This window comes from Syngnathus leptorhynchus, chromosome 19 (genome assembly GCF_054491065.1).
Source record: "Syngnathus leptorhynchus isolate UIUO chromosome 19, UIUO_Slep, whole genome shotgun sequence".
Classification (NCBI taxonomy): domain Eukaryota; kingdom Metazoa; phylum Chordata; class Actinopteri; order Syngnathiformes; family Syngnathidae; genus Syngnathus; species Syngnathus leptorhynchus.
Window position 1 is genome coordinate 5441551 of NC_141213.1, and position 24599 is coordinate 5466149.

At 38.4% G+C, this 24599-nt stretch overlaps 1 long non-coding RNA gene across 2 annotated transcripts in view; it reads left to right on the top strand.

The window, feature by feature from the left end:
• LOC147041809 (uncharacterized) overlaps positions 1-24182 on the top strand; it is a 127375-nt gene extending 103193 nt beyond the window's left edge. Inside the window, exons 3-4 of one of the 2 annotated variants that reach the window (XR_015069202.1) lie at positions 10337-10523; positions 23628-24182. This is a non-coding gene — a long non-coding RNA (uncharacterized LOC147041809). Of the gene's footprint in view, positions 1-10336; positions 10524-18335; positions 18532-23627 lie in introns of those variants that run through there. The other variant, XR_015069203.1, reaches the window with a different exon arrangement.
• Positions 24183-24599: the final 417 nt, after the last annotated feature.

Here is a 24599-nt window from a genome sequence, read left to right on the forward strand (position 1 = left end):
GTGATGTGAACATGGTAACGACGACTGCTCCGGTATATTGCATCCGAATTTGTTAAACTCACAAGATCAACGGATGCAAATGGCACAAAGCTTCTATAAAATGAAAAACGTTAAAATGGATCACCGTTTTGGTTGTGGGCTTTTCCGACGCGCCCGTGTGTCAGTTGGGAGAGATTGTTGAGACGAAACATGCTGAGGCAAAGAGTGAGTGGGCTCCACTGTCAGTGCTTAAAAGGCACCACTGGAACCACGGCTGCATCATTCAACGTAGAAGCGAAATGCAACTGCTGGTGCAGAACGGAGCTGCCCTGCGGTTACCATCTAGTTAGGTCTGGTGCTTCGTCACACGTGAGGAACTGTTACACAAACCAGCTGAAACTTTTAGGGCCGTATGATGGATGAAATTCATCCCGGGCCTATCATTGAAACGACATTGACTGGCTGGTTATGTGTAGAGGTTGGCAGACTGCAACATTGGTTTCATGACCTGCAAACAGACCAATTGTATTGAGAAATGCCCTGAGGCCATCATACCAATGCATCTGAAGTTGCCAATCATGTTGTGCCCTTGAGTCTTTCTCTATTTTGGTTTGGCAGATATTAAATGTCCCCTCTCTACTTCAAATTCTATCGCTGCATTCCTTTGCATTCATAACAGTACGAGTAAATCAGCGTGACTTTGATTTGAACCTACCAGAGCCAACTATTCTTCAGAAGAATGAGCCACTCTCATCTATGACTCTTGGAGGAAGGCTACTATATTTGAAGTAGGTTATGTCCACGAGGTCATCATACATCACCCTTTATGTCCTTCTTTGTCTGTCCTTCCTGTACAACATGCATGGCTCTTGACCTCAAGAAGAAAAAAAAAAAAATCATTTTTATCCATTCACTAGTGAGCGTTCGACCTCAATAAAATAACACATACACTCCAATCAAATCTTGCAAAATCTGTTTGATCTAGGCAGTTTGCATATTTATTTACCTCAGGGGTATGCAAACTTTTTAACCTACCGCACAGAGTATAGTCATGAAAAATACTCTAGTTTATGGTCTGTGCCTTCTCTAGCGGTTGTTCTCCCCCATGTACAGCATCAGTTGTCCTTGACATAGATTCTTCAAGCTCTAATGAAGACATTAACCTCATTCAATCAACGCATATTCTTCTCTTCCTTTTTTTCCTAAACTTAAAAAAAAGCACAATCATCAAATCAACTAACTAAAACTGAAGTATACTTGGTCGATTAAATCTATATTAAGAGACATTGTCATCATCATTTCTGTATTTAAAACAAGTCATTTCTTTTGATGATACATTTGCTGTCATGTTTTTTGTCTATCAGACCAAAGGAGCACTAGATTAGAGAAGCAATTTCATCACAAAGCTAGATAAATCCAACACAGAATGGGAGTCCAAAGGGTGACCCCCAGTCCTCCTGCATCATTAACCTAGTTTGTTGTGAGGCCTTGCCACATTGTGAGGTTGTGTTTTTGGCACGTTTTCTTATCAGTAGTGATGGGCCAACTGATTGCAGCGACACAAGGGAGAGGACATTTCCACAGCCCATCTATCACAGGGTTAGATAAACAGATGGAGGTCTGTCGGCAGCACGGGTAAGCTGTCCAAGCTGCCCATTAGAGCAACTACGTCATTGTAGGAAATGTTCCAGATACATAATTCCTCAAATGACAATAAACATCATAATATAAATCTTACTTGAGAAACTAAAGAGAGTTCACATTGTGCGGTGATCTCGCCAGATTTCCGAAAGGCTTCGGATGTTGCGGGGCTGTCTTGGATGACACGTCAAGTGGCAGATTGGAGAGGTGGTCCCCTTTTCTTCGAGGGAGGACCGGTAGGCGTGTTGCAACTTGAGAGGATCTCTTTCACACTCAGTCTTCCTGCTAAGGTTTATTCGGGGATCCGGCTAGACTTCAATATAACAGAATATAAAACCGTACTGTTTTGGCTTCATACAATCAACAAATAGAATGTGACCAAATAAGCAGATTTCGGAATGGCAATGTAACAGCTCGTACAGACACATCCTTATTTTTTTGGGCTTATTCACGTTATTAAATATAGAGCGCACTTTCACAATTGAGGACATGGATTCTATCTGAAAACCACGTCAGTTTAAAATCTTACCTTGGGGTGCAATGTGGCACTTTCAAGGTTTGAAGTTCATGTTTTATTTATGTGCCTCTAAGGCCTGCATTGGCTCTCTGGTTTTCTGCCATTCTATTTTATCGTGACTGTCTGGTGACCGGCGTGTGTCAGTCGAGAATAGAACTTGGTCCAAGTTGTAAGCTACATCATCAAACTAGTAGAGATTAACTAACTGATGAAAATATTTTGGAAAATCCACTCCAGTTGAGTTTTCTCAATTGTGGTCTAGAGAGGCAAATCCTTGGGAAGCCACACAGACAGCTGTTTGTGGTGAGTGCGAGTTAAATCTACCCGTAGTCTCATCAGCACACATTAACGCAAGAAAACTGTATCTCAATCGACTAATCCCGACAATGATTATGCTAATTAGGCTTTGCACGATCGCAGACCAGTATTGTGCCCTTTGACTGTTTGCCAGATAACGTCACAAGTTAGTAAATTAGAAGCAATGTGAAAAAAAAAAAAAATCTGGAAGAATTGGTCACAAAGTGTGTGGGCACTAAGACATTATTCATGAATACTCCCAGTGACTCACCTTAAGACAGTGTAGGACAAAGAAATAATTTAAAATGGAAAAAAAAAAACTACCACCCAGTGAATTACATTAGATATTCCATTCAACAATTATAATAAGTGACTCTTCCTCATTTTCTTCGGAAAGTCATTCAGTCTATTAGGTCTCCATCTTTGACTGCCATGTAAAAAGAAAAAAGAAAAAAAGACATATTCAGCAATGAAAAGGTTAACTTTACCACTTAGCATTCCAGACACCCTCAGTCTCAACCTGCAAGTCCAGCAGTCAGCAGCATCATCCTTGCTCCACAGGATGCGAGGACATCAATAAGCCATCTCCAGCCGCATTGAGTTAGCTGGCTAAATTGATCATTGTTATCTTGATGGCCATGTGCCATCGACACTAAAAGGCAAGATCCATGTAATGGAAGTGCTTTTCAGATTAGATTGGCTCCAAGTGTCTGTTATGCATATAGTTGATCAGATATGTGTGACCGACCACTCACCTGATTTTTTTTTTTTTTTTAACAGTGATATATGACGTGTGTGTTTGTTTAGCATCCAGTGCCAAACAAGCATGATAGTAACTAATGGTGGGACAAACCGAAAGTGGCAACACAAACGTTTCGTTTGATTAAAACACGCTGACCTAATCTCAGTCACCCAAATCCATCATCACTTAAAAAAAAAAAAAAAAACACTCATATGCTTCAATGACAAAGGTCACTCATCTGTGAAACAACTGATAAGAGACTGTATTTTCCCTGCCTAACAGGAACTTGGCAAGATCAAGCAACCCCACCAGTGTATATCTATCTTCAGATAACTCACTTTTTTTTATGTCGGTCGAGTTTGATTCACCAGACAGATTTTGTGATTAAAGAGTTGCCAACTCCAAAGAGCAATGCAGTGGAATACGTTACTTTCAACTCTATCGCCCCACCGATCTCATTCCTGTTATCTCCTCTGCTTCAACATTCATGTTGGCTCTAGTAACTGCTGGACAATTTTAATATATGATACTAATACGCAAAATGGAGTCGCTTCACCATCATGTAAAAAAAAAAGTATTTTCACATACCCCCAAAAAAGACACAACTCCACCAAAATATGTGTAATCATGAACTTTCCCTCGACAGATGCTTTATAGTATATCAAATTCTGATTCTAAACTTTTCCTGGATTCAAGGGAGCCAAGTTAAAACAAATATACGCTGGCAGGATTTTGTAATTGGCAAATATTTAAGCATTGGCATATTGATGCTCTTATTTGAAATGTGAGTCACAGATCAGATGGAGAGAGAGAGAGAGAGAGATTGCCTGCCATGAGTGTGAGAAGGTTCAAACCCATTACATACCTGAGCAGTGGCTATTGATCACCCGTCTGGATTGTACTGATAGAAAAATCCTTTTCAAGAGAGCCAAAAGAAACTGAAATGGACAAAGTGAATTTACAATTTGTTGACGAGTGCTTGCGCACTGGGGGAGTTGTTGCTCCTAATACATACTAATATTGCAATGATGTACTTACTCTTGTGTAAACCATACAAAAAACAATGTTGACACATCAAGCCGTCCATGTTGGCGTACCCGAAAGAAAAAAATGAGGGCAGATTTAATCTTGAAAGGTTAACTTGCATCTCTGATGATATCGTTTGGGGAAAAAATATCTTGACCAATGTTATTATTTCCTTCATTTGAAAGGTTCATATTTATTTACAATGCTTCAGCCTGGCATGTAGCACACTTTGTTGAACACACTAATCCACCTTTAAAGACATTGACAAGAATGACACTCCAACCCCAAGCACTACTTCACACCAGTAGTGTGTAACCTCACAACAAGGTTTATCCATAAAGCATTTCCACTACTTAACACAGCTATAAAATGATCTTTATTAGCCTGTGGATATGAATTGTGAGTGCCCTGCAAAATGTTGTGCTGCACCATAAAATGCCACAGTACCTTGCAATACCGCATGCCTCATATTAATGCTTCAATTGGTATTTCCCAGCCATCATGACAGTGCACATATGGAGAGGATAACAAGTGAATTATGAGGACGCTGAAGTCGATATGCGTGTGTGTGCGTGTGTGTATATTTATGTTTGCCTGTGTTTGTCAGCAGCTTTGCAAGTCTGTTTCACTCTGGTGATCCCTAATGAGAACCAAATGAAGCACTTGGGATGTTGTATGATGGAGTGAGTAACTTGAGCACAGAAACAAAACAATTACAGGAGATGCACACACTAGGAGGACAGTTAATTTCAATTTCAATCTTGACCGACCTTTGCTTTCACCTTGAGCGTGCGTTGACTTTTTTTCCTTCTTACCCAGACACAATATCATGATTAGAATTTACCACCTGCAAGATTCCCTTCGTCACAAACAAACTGAGAGAAATGCAAAGTGAAAAAGGTGCTAGATGTGCTAAAGACATGAGAGAAGTAGTAAATAAAGAAGTAAAGGGTGAGTGAGAGAATACAAGGCACTCTTAATCAATCACCACATTGAACTGAAATAAGCCAAAGAGGCAAATAATATTTTGACATAATTACCATTCAGTATGTGATGATTGCCCTCCAGCTGACCATCCCCACCACTCTCATCTTCCTGATCTGTTTAATCTCTCCCATTGCTGGACCCTTTACAGCCAGCTATAAACAATAAGCAGAGAGACTCTCTTTGTGCCTTGCACTGCAGTTGCAGACATCTCGGGGGGTCATCTAATTAATGCCGAGGATTATTGCTGGGTCTCTGGGCCAAGGCTCAGCATAGCCGTAGCTGAAATGAGTCATTATGGGAGGTGAACAGGGTGAGCAATCAGTTATGGGTCGACTTCGGGGGGTGTCGTCTTCGAATGTCAAAGCCACAATGTAATCGCTTTGTGGGAATGGGAATTCGCTTGTTTTTTCCGCAACTAGTCTTGTGGAAACGACATTGCGTCATCAAGGGATTCATTCTGAAAATGCACTGGTACTGGCGAAAACCGATGTGTTTGTATTCTTGGTTCATTTGGATGCGTAATTCTTGGGTAGAGCCTTTAGCTTGGGGTGACAGTAAAGGCTTGGCTTGAGGACTGGAGCATCACATATTCTGTGTGGTTGCAGGAAAGAGCATATCCAGACAGCAACATAAGCAGAGGCTCAAATGGTGGAGTTCAAGAAAGGAGCAACGGCATGAGGACTTTAAGGAGGAGCTAAGAAAAGCTTTGGGTTGTGTCGAGGAAATTGACGGATGATTAGGTTGATAGAGTAAAAAGTAAGACTGATCGGAAGGTTCTTAGTGAATCCTCTGAACAGATAAAAGGAGATAAAGAGAAAAAAAATAGGTTGGCAATGAAGAGATGGGCATGTGAAGGAACTGAAGAGAGAAGACAGGTTTACAATAAGAGGACACATGAGGTTAAATGAGAGGTAGCAAAGTGAGTGCTGAATTGTACAAGAGGTTGGATACAAAGGAAGGACAAAAGGAGGACTTTGGATTGACGAGGCAGAGGTAGCAACGTGTGATCCGTAGGCAGGTTTGTTTAAGACGTAGATAAAAATAAAAAAGTACCAATAAGAGAGAAACGTGTGTTGCATTCATATCAACAGTGCTTCTTGCTTAGAAAGAGCACCGCAGATCTCTTTTTTTGAAAAATGCTTGAAAATCGTGTTTAGGTGGAAGCGACAGAAGACTTTAAGATGAAGGTGGGAATGCCTCAGGGATCCGCTTTGTGCCCCTTTGTATTTGCCAAAGTGATGGCTAGATTGACAGATGCGGTCAGACAAGATTGTTTTTACTCAATGTTCTTGTGTGTGGCTCAGACAGCAAACCTATCTTGTTGTCCTGCTGTAACCGGAGGAGTGAAATTAATTAAATGCAGATTGCTAGATTACTCTCTCAGATTGGATGATATGTAAAAAGCCGTTCCCCATTCAGTTATACAAATCTGTCATGGAGGACAGATATGCAGAATGGAAACAGCCACAGCTGCCATTGCTTGTAAACACACACCACATATGTGAATTTTAGAAATGTAGGTGACAAAAAAAAAAAGACTCACCACACAGGTCATGTGACACAAGGCAGGGAACCGAGACGGGCTGAACGGAGTACAAACGAAGGGACAAGAAAACAAGGCACACCTGAACAAGCGGTGGATGGAGCGAGCTGATTATCGGAGCTGACAAGACGAGGTAGACATGAGCAGCAGACACACAAGCCACAAACAGACGAAGCCAAAATTTGAAAAACATTTCTGTTTAATTCATTTAGATTACAGTTGGCAAGTTAGACGTGTGGGTGTTACTTTCACAAATTACTACACAATCTAAAGTGTTGAAAATGGCTTGTTTTTTTTAACAACGGTTGAACAAACCAGGTATTTTTGGTGTCTCCTGATAAATGATGATTTTCCACATTCACAATGTATTTCTATTAGTTGTTTTGCCACAAATCTGACTTTATTAGTCCGACTCTGCGCCTGACACTTTTATATGAGGACTTGATAATACATATTAGCTGTTGATCTTCAGATTATCAAAGTAGGAGCTCCTAGGACTGAGACCATTATCCCCGCAATTCCCCACCTACTATCCACTGGAAATCTCCACTAATCTTCTCATCTATCACTGTAGCGGTATCGGATAAAGCAGAATTGCAAATAACGACACAATCGGTAAGCTAAGAGCAGCCAGATGAGGCAACTCTATCCGTTTATTCATTCAGCGTTGACGAAGTGCAGGTTAGAAGTGCTTTAAAATCAATGAACCACGTCTAGGATCAGAGAGGCTTTTCAGATTGTGATCTCTGGAGAAAATGTGCTGTGGGTCAATTTATTGATTAAAATACAAAACAATTCATTAGATTAATGTGTGGGACTATATTTTATTTGGATGACGATATTAAAAAAAATAAATAGCAGACTACATGAAAGTTTTTACAGATGTGAAAATGATATTTTAATCACACTCAGAGTTGAGGATAGTTCCTCTTGCGCCTGCATAGCATGCAAGCTTTGATAACCCTGTGATCCAATCGGGTAAGTCTCTGTAACAATAGTAATTGTGATTCCGCTTATCTCTCTTTAAACACTTTATGTTGCCCTGTGTACAAACCGTAATTAGCATATGTAATTGTAATGTATGTGAGATTTACAATTCAATCAGATATATCTAATTATTGTTAATTCCAAAGTGAGCGGGATGATTTTTTTTTGCCTCTGAGTCAAATTCACATCTTTATTGGGCTATGTTGATTTTAGTATGACATCAAACAAGTCAACAGATATTGTTAATTTGATTGTGTCATTTTAATTTACAATTGTCACAATATGTATCAATGTTTTCCAGAAAGAATGTTGTACAACTTTTTTCACAGAATTCCCTTGTAGCTAGCTCAGGATCATTTCCCCATTCACTCAACCATTTGATGGACTCGCAATCTATCCAGGGCGGTAACCTCTGTCTTTCACCCGGTCGGTCAGCTGGGGATAGCTCCACCTCCCCAATTTTCCCAGCTTGAATGACTGCATATTTGTGTTGAACAGACTGAAACTGAAAAGATAACTTTTTTTTTTTTTTTTTCCCCATGAAACTTATTCTTTCTCACTATTATACAACACAGGAATATCCAAAACTTATTTGAAATGCAATACTTGGCATCAGACCGTCATGAAGGTCTGAGTGCAACATAAAAATGAATATATTTCATTTTGGATATAACAAACTGATCCTTAAATGTGTACAATAGTAAATATAAGCTATGAACTTGGTTGGATTGATTTGTTCAGTAGCAATCATCATTTTGTTTTGCTGATTTAATGGTCTGTTGCCTCCAAAACATATGGCCTCGAACACATCCTGCTTTTTCTTGTCAAACTGCTTTTCAATAAGTCTGCAGCATTGTGATTTAATAACAGCAAACTTTGCTCATGAGAGACAAAGAAAGAAAGAAGGAAAGAAAGAAAGAAAGAAAGAAAGAAAGAAAGAAAGAAAGAAAGAAAGAAAGAAAGAAAGAAAGAAAGAAAGAAAGAAAGAAAGAAAGAAAGAAAGAAAGAAAGAAAGAAAGAAAGAAAGAAAGAAAGAAAGAAAAGAAAGATAAATATTCATATTGGTTGCCTGAAGCGAGTTAGCTCAAGGGCTGTGGACCAGTACTGAATTACAAAAGACACAATTGAAATGAAACATGGTCTCTATTATATTGTCTTGGGCTAATATCTTTTTGCAAAATAAAGTATAAATACTAAATAAAGTATGCAATGCCATGTGAATAAAATACTTTACATTCCAGCCTAGGGATAGCAGTCATTTAATACGTAATTCCAAAACCTTTGCCTCATTACAAAATCTGTGCTCAAAGACTTTTTAAGAAGCAGTCAAGAGCACATTGTTAAAAAGTGGCAGACAGACCTCCAGACAGACAGAAGAAGAGAGAAAGATTTCAAGGACAATGCTGAACAATTAACTTGTAGTCTTGGCTATCTACCCCATTAGGCTCGAGGGTTTGGGAGCATCTATTGATTTTGGATGTCAGCCACTCTCATTTTATGGAAATTACCTTAAATGGCAGGGAAACCAAACAAATTGAATTTTCTGTACTGTTACTTGTATTGTGAAATTAGATATCTGGCCACGTGTGAGTGAACAAGTCAGCCTTAACGTGTATGGATGAATAAATCACATGCCATCTTCTTTTTTTTCTTGGGCCATTGCAAAGAGAGAGCAAACCGATATTATTTCAGAGAATCTCATCAACAAGGACCTTTTATCGCCATTATTAGTAAAACTGAATGCACACTTAACTTGCATTAAATTAGAAAAATAAAACACCATACATTGAAATATTACAATCTTATTGTAGCAGGATAGTTTGTTTGTCCCATTGTAGAGAAAATGGCATTCTATCTAAACTGAGCAATAGAAGCAAAATAGCCCTCATTGGGGAAGGGACCAAGAACTTGATAGTCAGAGCTTCCGGATGCCTCTGTGGAAAGATGAAAACCTTCCAGAAGGACGGTCCTCTCTTTAGCAATCAGGCCTGTGAGACCAAGTAGCCAGGCAGAAGGGCAATTCTTGGTAAAAAGACATAAAGACATTCTGGTTGAAAACCTTCTCCGGAGGTTTTTTGAGATTAGACTGGGGTGATGGGTTGTCTTTCATTGGAGCAACTAGACGAAGCACACAGGAAAGATCTCAAATGAGTAGCTTCAGAACAATTCTCAGAATGTCCTTCAGTTTTACCGACTTGAATTCATACCATTCTGGTGGAAGGTTGAAATATCTCATATTGCAAAATACAGACAAGTGTTTATTTCCTCTACATGGGTTCAATGCCACTCGCGCTGTTATTTTACCCCAAGTTCAATAAGAAATGTTCTGAATGAGTCATAACAAGTAAATGAATCGTGTATATGTATATATCATATTTGTGCTTCAAACGAATATTTTAGTCTTGCACAATGTCATTGAATTTATTAGTATCTGTATTTGTGTGCTTGCAGATGTAATATTTCCATAGCCCTCTTATCAAAATGGGAAGGTCAAGCTGGTGACGACGTATTTGCCTGCCTGCAGTCCTTAGAAATTCCGCACTTTGACTGGCGCTTTGGGGAGCTCTGCCTCTTACTGACCCAATTCTGTCTCTCCATCTTTCTTTTCTCCTTTTAGCTGTGAGAATATGCAGAGTTCAGATGAATATGCATCATTCAAGACACATCAACAGACAAACAGCTGTGCACATGGAATACAATGCAAGAAGACATGAGGTCAACGTTTGTGATTTGAAGCCATCTCACCAAGCAATGAAAAACACAGGCACCCAGTTCACCAAGCGACTCAGACTCATCATTTGGAGGTAAATACTGTATTGTCAGATTTGTAAAAAGGCAATATGATGTGCTCATTATTTTTATATTAGTGCTACTGTGCTTCCAATCAATTAGCAGCAGGCCAATGTTCCATATTCTTTTGGCCTACACTTTCATTTTCTGACTAATTTGTTCACAAATATTTAACATTTCTTGGCTATCTTGAGCATATTTATTCTGTTTATTTTAGGGCTGCACATCAGCATAAGCAATACATCAGCAAATAACAATAATTCACACATTAATTACATTTCCATTTGTTTCAATGGGGAAAGTTGCTTTGGAATACAGGTAGGTTGTGCTACAAGCATGGTGAAAACTCAAAAGACGTAACCCGTGTATTATTCTCACAGTCAAGCATTGTCCAGCAGTTTGCCTCAACTCCCTTACTCCTAATTATCCACAAATACTATTTCAATCAATCTCCCCAAAAAGACAGTCTTCTTAATGAGCCTGTTCATAGTCAGTGTCACTGAATCTGATAGCACTGCCCCAACAGATGGCCCCAAATAAAACTGCACTTGCAACAAGAGAAGGTAAGAAACCCAGATTTCCTCAATAAAGAGTTTCATGTTTTTTTCTTTCTCTCGACAGCCTCAGAGGGCCTTCGTGCCTGTCTGTTGCCAAGGTGACACCTTCCACAATAAAAACATGACATTCTTTTTTTTTTTCTTCCCCTTTGACAGTCTATTGCACCCTACTTTGTCAGGGGCACACTGTCATAGCACTCTTTGTGTAATTTTCATTATGCACATACAACTAAAACTACTTTAATAATCTTAAAAAATGTCAAGATCGGGCAGCGACATCGTTCAAGTAAACATCTATTCATCTGTGTTCTATATCGTTTGTCCTCAGTAAGGTTGTTGGCAGGCTAGTCACCAAATGCAAGATAAACACTCCTACTGAAATGAACAGAACTAAATACAAAAAAATAGATATTTTAGGACTGTACCGGTCGTCTCACAGCACTTTGCAATAGCATTGCACTTCATATTCTTTTGAAAATACCCAAACTCACCCCGAGATAAATTATTTTGCAGTCTGTGGTCAGAGATTTGTCAGGATGATGGAAACCTCACCACAGTCAACGAAGCGGCATTCAATAGTAAGAGACAAGGCAACCGATAAATGCTCCATCTGCATACTATGTTTGAGAAAAAAAAAGAAATCTCAGAAGGGAGAGTTCTATTGGTTACGGCTGATGTTTCTGCAACGGGTCAGATTCATTTTCCATCTCTCGCTTTTGCAATTGCTTGTTTTTTAGGCGGCCCTCTGGTTTTCAAGTTAGTTACACATCTGAGTAATATAAATGCAGCCTGCAGTTTTTATTAAAAACGCCAGCAGTAAATAGTCACCAACTATAGGTAGTCATTTTAACCTCAGCTATCAGTTCGCCTTTCTCCAATGAAGCGTTTCCTTTTGTTGGCTCGTGGGGTAGGCACTTTTATTGCTTATTAAACTAGGCGCCGTTATATAGTATACCTGCACAGCTTATCTGAGATGAACGCTTTGAATGAAGGGGGTGTGTGGTGGGGAGGAGTTTTGGGGGGGGGGGGGGGATCAAGCAGCAGTCAGAGTAAATTATTGCAAGACTGCCATTGCAATTGCAAGACAATAGGGTGCTCGTGAACTGGATGGTGGGATGAGACCTCCCATCATGACACTCAATATACAACCAGCATCTCACGGTTTCCAGAACGTAATGCATGTCATATCAATTTGAAAAAAATAAATGACGGGGAGAGTTTCAAGGGAAGCCCACGTATGAATAGCATTGCCCTGTAGCATTGCAACTGCTAACCTTCTTATTTATCAAAGTGAGACTTTTGGCAGATTTAAACAAAGAGACTGTAAGAATACAGTTTCAGTAGATAACGTCTGCTCCTTCCAAATGATTACGTCAAGACGTGAATGGTTCAATTTAACAAAAAGCAGAGCCTCTTGGGCTTTCTTCGGATCTTTAGAAATGTTAGTATTTCTAATAGCAATTTCTCGTAGAATGAAATTAAAGTCCAAAAATACAATTAAGTGGTTGACTGAAATTAGTTACTCCTGTGCCACAATGTTTAATGCTCTGTATAGAAAGAAATACACACACATGCTGAGAAATGCAGATGACAAACCTAAATGGTTTCGGCAAATTGGTATTTTAGTAATGTGATTAGAGCCTTCCGGTGATGCCAAGTCATTATCAGTTGGTGTTCTTGCCTTTGAACTTTTTTCTTACAACTTGAGCCTGCCGGTACCGAGTCATAGTACCCATCAAAATTGAGCAAAAAAATAAAATGTTGTCCTTTGTTTGAGTTCAAATCCATTTGAAAAACGGTAATCCTCTCAAGTACCGTTAAAATGGTTTAGGATTTTGCATTTGTACAATTTTCAATGCAACTAAATAGCTACCTAAACAGAATGCCTCCTGATACTTTGGAAATGCTTTGAAAGAAAATCCACAATATAGCCTCATCTAGATCTCTTTAAGCTTAATAATTTGTTACACGGGCTTTTAGTTAAACTGACATCTCTTCAATATTTTTTCAGTGTTTTTGCAATGGTTAGCGTTCCATTGTGTCGTCTCGTGCCGGTACCTGCTCATTACGCATAATATATGGCTCCAAGTCATTGCCACTTTTGCAAATCCACAATTAGTATGCAGTGCATGATGATGGACATGTTGAATCTGTGATACAAATTACCCAGTGTGGTGCAAATGGTGAGAGGTAACCGTTGTTTACATTGGTCTTTTGATGTCAGTTTGAGAACGGGGGTGTTAGGGACACACTATGATTTCAAAGGTTAATGCTTGGTAGAAATACAACACGAGTGGGTTGGATAATAACAGGCAAACTAGACATGCATGCTTGTCTGTAAAGCAGAGCAATTTGTTCAGAGTATATTTTCAGATTTTCACATATTCTGACATGTATATCTCAATTATTCAATGTGCTATTCATTTTTTTCATGTAATATACATCACACATTGCTGCTGTGAATATGCACCCCTGCATGACATTGCACTCTAAAATATAAAATATGTATTTATTTATTTTTAAATATTTATTTTTAAATATTTATAGAGTTTGCCTCCAATCCATAATGTTGGGATAATTTTAAAGGTGACAAACGTGTGTTTGTGATTGTCCATTGCTCTGACGAGATTCCTCCAAGATGGCTAACAATCCCCATGCCAGCCATTCTCTCTCCGTGATGTATTATGCACTGCGATGCTAACATCGCACCTATATTTAATTATTACCCTGTCTTTCAAGATCAAAACGAATGACAAATAGGTAAGATAAATATTGCAGAAGAAGTGAGGCAGTCAAAGCCATCACACAGAAGGTGTGGTTGAATGCAAGATATTTCATCAAGGTAGATTTTGTCACTGCCTTTGTTGGTTAGTGAGTGACTTGGAAAGGGAAGGACATATAGGCTGACAATTGAAATTAATTAGCTTGCTTCTTTTGCTCCATTCCCCCTGACATCTTAGTGCACTGTTAGTGCACCGTTCTTCCTTTTCCTCGCATCTTAGAGTTCATGTACTTGTCCTTGTGTGCTTGTCTCGTGGTGACAAATGGAAAACTCAGAGAAACAACACCTTCTGCAGCATGTAATTAACTTGAAAAACAACCTGTACTATTTGAAATGAGCGATTAAAGAAATGTTTTTTTTTTTTGTTTTTTTATTCCATGTGTCTAAAAAAAAAAAATTGCCTGCTCATGCAGCCTGGACAAAGAGTACAAAGTCCAGAAACTGCAAGCCAAGAGCCTAATTTGTCAGAAGAATCACTTTAAAGTTGGATTTGTATTCCAGAAAGGATTAAAGATCTGAAACACAGCAAAATTCAAACAGAAAGGATTTTATTCTATGCTGAGACTTCAAATACTAGATGAGACAGAAAATGTTGGCATAGCAAAAGGAAAAAAAAAAGATGAATGGAACAAGAAAATTGCAAAGGCCTATATCCGGTATTTTTGACACTTATTGCCGATAATAAATCACACGATTAAAAAGGCGAGTGGAAATATGACTAAAGGTTTCATTATGGGACAAGACAGTAAGACATTAATGAGCCATCAGGAATGGAAGTACTTGGGATAAATTTTGATGGTTGCCACAAAAGGTAAAAACATAGTTAAACAAGTGCACGACACAAAACTGCAAATGATCGGCCTTCAATTTTTTTGTCTTGAAAATGCAAACAAACCAATAAACCCCCAAAATGAAATGTGGAATTCAAGTACTCCTCATGAGATGAGCATCCCTGAGAGACTGTCGACCTGTTTTGTTACTCGTGATCCACCACAGAGGGACACGACAGAAAGCTGATAAAAATGCATTTGGGAGATGTGCCCTGTGAAGAACATGCCAGATACAAATGTTCCAATAGAACTATGTCACTAAGAATTATTGTGACAGCTTTGTCTCTTCCCGTTATTGCAGGAAGATACGGTTGACGAGTCAGCTTAAACATTTTAAAAACTCAGATCTATACAAATATATACTTAATCATTTTAGGGAAATTAGATTACTATGCTGATGCATGTTGAATTACGTCTTCCAAAGCAATACATTAATGACATTTATAATAATTAAAATTAAGTTATAGAAAACGATGAATGGAGTTAATAAAAAACATATTATTTGCGGTTATTTATTGTCATTTTACACATTCTGTATTTGGTATTTTGTGCAATGTATTATTTTGTTTTCATATAAATCAGCTTATCGCATGTCCCACAGCCTTCATCAGCCTCAGGATGGATTTAACCCTAATGTGAATTACTAGACTATAAACTTCATTTAGCAAGTAAGGCCCCTCCAGAGTGAATTCTGGTCCGTTTAACAGCACACCACAACACAGTAATCAATTAAGGGTCAGGCTGCATAACACCCAGCGTGAAATGCACGCTCGGGTCCTGCTATCTGCAGAAGCTGTGAAATTCAGGTTCTAATTTATTCCAATAATAAAAAAAACATTTCATTAAATATTTTGCAAACAATAACATGACCTAATCCGCAACTCGGAGTAACAGTACCTGTCTACTTACATTTATGGACTGTCCCTAAACACCACTTTTTGTTTCTTCAGACATCAGAAAAAACAAAGAATTCTGTGCCTTTTAAATCCTTTCAAAAATTTCTATAGGGTAAAAGACATGCAATATACAACAATTGTTTTCAGATGAAGCCAATGGGAGTTGCACTAAAAATAAACAACAAAACATAATTTCTATTGAGGCAGGGGGTCCATCCATTTTGGATTAAAAAAAAAATCCATTAACAGCCGTCACTACCTGTTACAATTCGCCTACAGGCATTTATAATTGCTTTGCGCTTAGAGTAGATTGGACACATGCTTATGATTAAATGCTCAGTAGGCATTGATGGGAGTTGGCGATATTTGAAGGATTAGTTTTACAGAGAACCCCCCCAAGTGGTGCAGACAAGAGTAATTCCCAAAACTAATTGGTCAACAATTTGAATATCAGCTTTGGGCATTGACCTCTTGGTTTCAAAATGTCAACAACAACAAGCCTCTTTTTTAACTGGGGGGGGGGGGGGGGATAGTGGTATCTCAAATGTCAGTAATTCTAATCCAATGTGATTTCTGTTTTGTGTTTGGAATTTTAAATAGATACCGCAGTGTCCTAACTAAGAATAAACTCGTTAGTATGTTCCATTTTAGCCACCGGTTTAGCATTTCAATTATTTCCAACTTATTCATCAGTCAGAGGCCTTTCTCAAAACATATTCTCAAAGTATGAGTCAACACTACAAATAAACATGATCTGTTTATGCAAATATATTAGCTGTTGTCAGGAAAATGGTTGCTGTATGAATGACAAGTTTTAGATATGCAGATTGCGGCTAGATTGAAACGTGCAATTTCATTTTGGTTTGTATGACACACGCTCGTGTTATCACTTTAGCATATTAGTCGTTGAAGTAATACTGATGCTGCGAAAGGTATTTATTGTTGGAATAGGATTTGAAAGATTACCTCGATACAGAAGCACACAATTATGAATACTCGGCTTTTGCGACGCTCTCGTTCAGCGACTGCAAAAAAAAACAACTTTTGTGTATTTGTCATTAAAATACCGACGGGAAAGTGGCCGGAAATGATAGGTGAACACGACTGTAATTACGAATGTAGGTCGGCGGAGTCACCGCATGTTCTTTGACAAGCCCACTTTTCCTCAGTTTCACGTAATTGCTTGAGCATTTCACATCGTAAAGTGTTTGTAATAAGCGCTGTCCATGGTTGAACCTTCAAACTGAATTCACTTGAGGCAGGTGCTCCCCACTGACTTTTACGAGGGCTTATCGTAGAATCATTGTGACGCAAAACCAGCTCTTCAAATACTGCTTTCAATGAGGAAAATATTTCATCTATTTGCGAAACCATCATAGAATGGCTAATCAGGTGTCATTTTGTTCCGTTGAAGTGACTCAGCTGTTGATTGAGCTTGACTGATTCTCTTTTCCTAAATTCTCCTGCAATATGTCTTATTGGGAGAAAAAGAAGCATCTCAACGAACATTTTCAGACCATGACCATTTCAAAAATATAAACTGTGAAGTGTAACGAGAAAAACCTCTTTCCCTTGTTTTAATCTGATGACCAGTCATGAAGAGTTTGAAAAAGATATGCAACGGATGTATGTGATGCAATGAAATGAAAAGAAATCAAAGGCAATTGTATGACGCAATGAATTGAAAGCGTGAGCGTGAATCAGAATGAGTTTAACAGACAGGCAGCAGTTAGTTAGAATTCTGCCAATTTAGACTTTACCTATATTACCAAACAATGTCATTGTTTTACAACATCAGCAGTGCTCATGACAAATGCAACTTTCTGAATCTTAAAAAAAATGGTTGCTTCCATTTCACTAGATGAAATTCTCTTTTTCAAGGCCCATGATGATCTTAGACCTGAATTTTTTCAAACCTCACATCCATCATCATTTTTTCACTGGAGCAATTCTCAATGTAATGCTGATTAAATGTTGAAGCTATTTTTAATGACTGAAGCTCTCGGCTATATTATGTGTCAGTTTTCCTTGTTAGAACTGCTGCTTCACAGTGTAAAGCTCCATGTTTTGATTCCAGCTTGGCAGCTCTGAAGCGGGAGTAATGTTAGATGGCATATCCCGTTTTTTTTTTTTTTTTTCCAACTAATTACACAATTGTCTGGCAATAATTTGCACCGCCAGCCACAATGGCCTTTGAATGATTCCGTTGCAACCAAAGAGTGTGGCAAATGAATTACATTTGTGTATTGGATAATATGCCGTCAGTATGGTGTGTCACTTCATGGACGTCTGTGTGCTGAAATTTTGCCAGGCGGTGTCTCGACACAACATGCACACTCAACTAGTGGTGGAAATAAACCAGATTACATTCAACCCAATTGAAACCTCCAAAGGTCACACAAGAACTCAACTAATGACCTGAATTGTTTCAGGACTGTTCCATTTAGTCCTGTTCAACAGTAGATTATGATCTACTGTATCAAACGCTGCACTGAGCTCCAATAAGTCTTGAAATGACACCTTTCATGAGGTAGTGTTCAGTCTTACTCTATATCATTTAGTACTTTAATAAGAGCTATCCCTGCACTGTGATGAGGTCATACACCTGATTTATATTTATTGGAAAAGTTCATTTGAGTTCAAGAAAATGCTGGGTTAATTAAAAGCCACTTTCTCAATTTTGGTTGAGAAGGGGAGCTTTAAGATGGGTCTATAATTTGCTAACAAGGAGGCAGCCGACATTTTGTTTTGTTTTTTGTAGAAGTGGCTTGACAGAGGCTCAGGGGGTATCATCAAGGGGACTCGTTTTGAAGATGTGGAGGAAATCAAGATGGCTGTGACGACTGAGCAGAAGATCCCGGAAGAGTCCTTCTAGGAGTCCATAAATGTGTGACACAGAAGGCTGGAGAAGTGCTTTAGACTCTGGAGGGATTTTACTTCAAAGGAGTTCACTTGTATTTTGGATTTGGAAGGCATCTAATGTGACACCACTTTGAAAAACCTGTGGTATGCACTGGGAGTGATGGGAAAATGAAGCTTCAAATTTGCTTCATGAAACAGTCATTGTATTTATTGACTCCTCTCTTCAACTGAAAGCACACATTTGTTAATTGCCTTTATTGAACCCACAGTGCCATCTCGAGGAGTCAAAAATTGCAACTGCTTCATGAAGCAAATTTGAAGCTTCATTTTCCTATCACTAGTATGCAGGAGGTTCTTGACACTAAAATGCATTGGATTACAGTTTCATATGAGAGATTTAGCTCCAACCTGTCCTTATCTTCGTGTCACTACTTTTTGTCCTCATTCCTGGTCAAGTGACACTGGAAGAAAGCAATGTTTCTTCAGGGGCAAATGCAATTTAGTGACTGGTAACTGCAAGCCCCAGCTGGTGTCATTCCGCATCACCATGAGTGATGTAGCCCAGAGCTACAAGCTTGACTTTGCACAATGTTGGGGAAAAAATGTTGAGTATATTTTTAATACACTGGGCCGAGATTTTGTTATTTAATTGGAGAAATTCAAAGCATATGTGGTCTGTTGAGGTGAATGCCTAAAATCTGGCTCTCTTTTCTACTGTCACACCGACTGATGTCAAACCCAAACGTTTTCAACACAGCCAAAAAAGAAAAGGAATTGGCATATTCCAATACTTTTCTAACTAGTGGCAGTTTAATTTCAACATGTAAATAAATAAGGTGCAATTTAGCTTCTCTCTCATAATCCTGACTGAAGGCTTGTACGACAGCACCTTATTAATAGCCACGATTTCAGAAACCTGCTGCATAATAAGTATGAGAGGGCAAGAAAATGGAATTTACCTAATCAGGGAATATACATTTTATGGCCAAATCAACTACAACTTTGACATTTTCACCATCTGTTGAATCTCATCAGACATTAAGGAGCCAGTTTAGCAAGGGCTTCCTCATCACGTTTGTCTTGGTTTACTGTAAAGCTAAAGGCCACGAGATGTGTAAGTACTCCCTGATGGGACTGACTACATCATTGCATAATTTGTCAAAGGGAAGACAGTATCAGGGAGGGTTATCCTCCAGAGGGACTTGCAGAAACTGGAGGCTATTCTATCATGACCACTGTCTTGCACTAACAGGAATCCAATACTTTAGAAATAATATGTACATCCAGTTTTAGGATTTACATGACTTGGTCTTGACAACCACCATGGTCTATGATAAAGTTGAGAATACAAACTCAAGTCAGATGAAAAAAAACCCCAGCACTTTAAAACAATATTCAGTATGTTTCAGTATGATCAACCCCGGTAGGGAGGAATAGTGTTTTGCTGAAGCATGTATGTTAATAAGATCATTTTTCAATATATGCAAATTCTTCAGGAGACGGTTGAAAGAGGGGATAGAGAAAAGGGTAAAAAGAAGAATAAAGCTTAACACATAAAACCATCCCTGGGGATTTTTTTAGGTTCTCTTATTGGTATTGACAAAGTCCTATTTTAGTGTGCAGGGGCAGAGACGGCATCAGAGTGAAGGGATTGAGATTGATGCTCAGTGAATATGCATGACAGGAGATGTCTTGTCTCAATGAGTTAGTCACAGTTGTATGAGGAGTGCGCCAGGCAGAGAAAATAGCCCCTAGATAGATGCCACTGCCATTTTTACTAAAATTTGTAATGATGTATTTCCCCTTTTGTGGTAAGCTATTCGTTTTAGGTCACTGAGACAGGAAAGCAGAAGGAAGACTCACCAGTGGAAATGTCATTTTTAATTTTCTCTTGCCTTCTCCAAAAATTTGGACTGTCTGTAAAGATATTCCAGTTTGTACTATATCTAATTAGTTTTCAGAGATGGGAACACACCCTGACAGCAAACACCTGGCTGACTCGCATCATATTCCTGGCAGTATTCCAAACAAATGCAAGTGTTTTTGTAAGGAAATAATAAAACATAAAAATCAGGTATCAGATTCACACAGCTAGCCTAAAAGTAGGCTTATTAATTGACTCTTGTATTCTCGTCTCAGGTAGACAAAACATTTGTCGCTACTTGTCAGACAAGTGACAGCACAGTCTCAAGAGCAACTAAGGCCAAAATCTGTTTTCTACATGACGAAATGCTATCAGTCATAGAGCTTCCCCCCCTACTGGCAGCAGTCGGATTCCATATTTTATCTTGCATTTAATATCCTCCTGGCATCGGCAAGTAGTATAGGAGATATACCGAGCACGAACAAAGAAGAGGCGGAGGAATGTGCAGTTGCTTGCTAAGTTTCTCCTTTTTCATCTGTGAGAAAGGTCGCCCGAACTACTGGGTTCCCTCTTTGAAAAATCTTACATGATAATAAAATGAAAAAGATGAACTGATCTTTGGTGCATGTTTCAGATAAGAGAAATGGGAATATACTCTCTGAGAATAATGATGGTCTTTGCCATTGAAGTTCGACAATTTTGTCCGCTGAGACCGTGTGTTCAGTGTTTGATCCACTGATTGTGAATGAAGTCTGTTATCATCCTAGGTTGTCAGGTATCAACGCTTTGTAATATAACTTGCTTGAAAACTCTTCACAGGAACATATACGGTGGTTTATGATTATGTCTTGCTGGAATATATCTTGGGAGGTAAACACAAATTCAACTTGGTGGGGAAGATGGGCGGCCGGTTGGCCTCCATGTCCCATCTTTTTGAGCCAGGTCCTTATAATAACCACATTGTGTTTGGTTGTGGCAGTGTGTTTAAGCTTGTCATGACTTCAAAGATCAGCCATCACTAAAACCATAAAGAAATTTATGCATGGTAGTATCATTTAATTAAATCTAGTTCCAAGCTGTAACATCAGCATTATACACTGCCGGTGGTGAGAGTTCGTGTCAGACTCCGGAGAATGTTTTGACTATTCAAATATGTTCATTTGATTTCATTTATTTTGACTCAGGCCAAATAGTCTGCATAAGTATTTCGACATTTTTTAGCAAATCAATTTTTTAATCAACTTATCTGAAAAAGGCGAAGGTCAATGAGTTCTCAGAGTATTTAAAAAAAAAAATATTCAATGTAATCAAAATCAAATCAAAATATCATGCTGTGAAATTCAGTGGGATAGCGAGTCTTCTGCTCAGAAATTTGCAATAGAGATTAATTAAAAAATAAATAAATAAATAAAAAAAACACCATGCCATCTTTCACTAAGTTGAGAAAAACCCACGGGCCGGAAGGGAATGACTCATGTGGTGAATATGGGTAGGCCTTAGTGTGTGCGCTACCAGTTTGCGTGCATTATTGCATGCATGTCTTATTTTCAGCACTTTGCACATGCTTACACCCCATGAGAGCCACATCTATTTATACTTCCTCCACCACAAGCCTTTGAGACCTCAACACTGTACACACCTGATTCTTGCTTCTCTTGTGAGCAGAAAAGAATCTTCTTTCATACAGAAAGTCTTAGAAGATTTCCATGAATACCATTTCACAGATGATGTGAAAAAAAAACGTTAGTACAGCTGATATAATTATAGATATTCTAATTTCACATCTATTTTTAATTGTCATGCTAGGCGCCATACTCCCCTTTGTGCGCAAGTCAAAAACCATGCATTCCATATATATATATATATATACTGTGTTTCACTGCATAGTAAACAATATTATGATTATTTTCAAGCAAATGTATAATTGCTAAAGACTCAGCAAGTACATAGCCGGGAGCTGTGTGCTTGAGTTCGCTACCGACCGTATTTACTAATGGCCTCGTCAAATGCAACCAGATGGCAATAAGATTTCTTATCACAAAATAATTCCCTCGTTTGACTTGAAGGGAAGTCTTGGAAATGTGTCACATGCTAACCGGTTGATTTTTAAGTGTGATATTTGTATTATTCATTTTAACATATTTGAACATACAGCATGTATTGACCATCGACAAATAACACGATTATTTACGATATTATACGTAACTATGCTAGACCAATTCCCAAATTTACAATTAAGTACAACTATGTGGATTCAAGGACGAATCAATGCAATAATGAATTGGAATTGAGGTAATCTTTTCTTTCTCAAAGAAAGTAATTTACAGCCAGAAGAAGCCATCATGAAACTCCTGATCATATTCAAAGAGCAAAGGCTCTCCGCTCCCGATTGCTAAAGAAAAAGCATTGTCAGCGTGACTGGCATCCATCCATCTATTTTCTCTAAGGCTAATTCTCTGTTCGGGGATGCGAGAGCTCTGCTGGAGTCTGTCCAAGGTGACTGAGTGCGAGAGGTTGGATTGGTCAACTGTACGTTTGTGAATAGGTTGTCAAAGTGTAAATGCCTTGCCACTACTCTTCAAGTGGATCGTTTAGGAGATGATTGGGATAAGGAGCTGAATTAATTCTATTGAATTTAGTTGCTGCACCTGTTCAAGAGCTAAAAGTTGATTTCGCTCATCAAGTTTTATAATGACCATTTGACATCTGTGCAGCCTTTTACATTGTCATTGAGAAGTTGGATTTGAAAAAGCATATCCGACAGCACTGAAAATTCTCAAAAATTCAATAAATTGTCGCAGTGGATTTTTTCTGTTCATTTTAAGTGCAGTTGGTTTATATTTATTTAAATTAAATATATTTTACATTATTTTTTTAGTTTGATTTCAGTTATGTGCTATTCATTTGATTTGGATCATTCTGAAAATAATTTAACATTCACTTCATTCGGGTTAACATTTTTGGGAAGAACTGAAACTGAGGTTGCATTCAAAAATCATCCAGCTTGGCACACTGAATATTTTATTTAGAATCAATTGAGAAATTGGCAAACATCCCATTTGACCATTAGCGAGAATTAAATGAATAACATACTGTAGCAGGAACATATATTTGTACTCCATTCTTTTCACAAATATCGTAAAATGAATCATGTGAGTTTCTCAGGGTCGGACCTGAAGAATCTAAATATTTGGCAATACTAGGCAGGATATGCGAATATCTTTAGTCACTCCGTTGACTCGGAAAGAGCACCAAATTTGTTAAATTGTCAGTTAAATTGTTGCTTTGTCAGAGGCTGATTTAGGTCTTCTTGGTGTTTCATTTTAGGATTAGTGTGGTGAACATTTCATGGATGAGGAGGGGCAGCAATCAAGATGGCAATCAACAGGCGGAACGATGCGTCCTTGTTTACCGCTGCTCTCAATATTTTCTCTTGTGTTTTTACAAGCATTACTAACATCATCTTACACAGAGAAAATATAATTCCAGTGGATGGAAACCAAATTATTAGGTATGTTTTTGAAACAGGCGACACAGCCATTTATTTATTTTTGACCTGTGTGAGCTCAGAAAATCCTAATAAACTGCAACCATGGTTGACCCTGAAAGGATGACTAAGAGCGGCGGGGGAGAAAGCTACGCAACCCTAATTACACCTGGGCCCTAATTTATCTGTCAAATTTAATGGACAAGATTTTTCATTTTTATCGACCAATTGCTTCTACAAGTATTCAGTGGGGGGTGGGGCTTATTAAATATTTTTAAATGCATTAATTAATTTAAATAAACAGCTAAGTTAGGCATGTTAATGCATGTGACAAATTTGCTGTGACATCTCAGCATATGGCTGAGATTGTGCGACACTTAATAATTTATAATATCTCTCTGGAATAAAAGACAATTTATATGTCTCCCACTCTAATTCAAAAGTTGGAGCATCCTTTTCCACTCAGTTCTCCAGTTCAAACAAATTTTTATTAGACCCCTCTACACGTTATATACAACACTCAGTAAAGTCAGAGACAATCTGAAGTATTTGAAGATTTCTTTCAAAGTAATTGGTTGACCTTGTACACAGAAAGCAGTCCTGCTTTTAGTTGCAGCTCTAGCTCTCACCTTTACTTAAAGCAGCCCCTCCCGCTGATAACAGCTGGTGGAATCACAGCACAAGTATGCCACTGGGTGCCCAATGGCAAACAAATGGCTCTTTTGTGCGCAATCACTTCAGACAGCTGTTATATTCCGCACAGCTATACCACGGAATCCATTGTACATCGTTTGAATATACATTTAACCCTC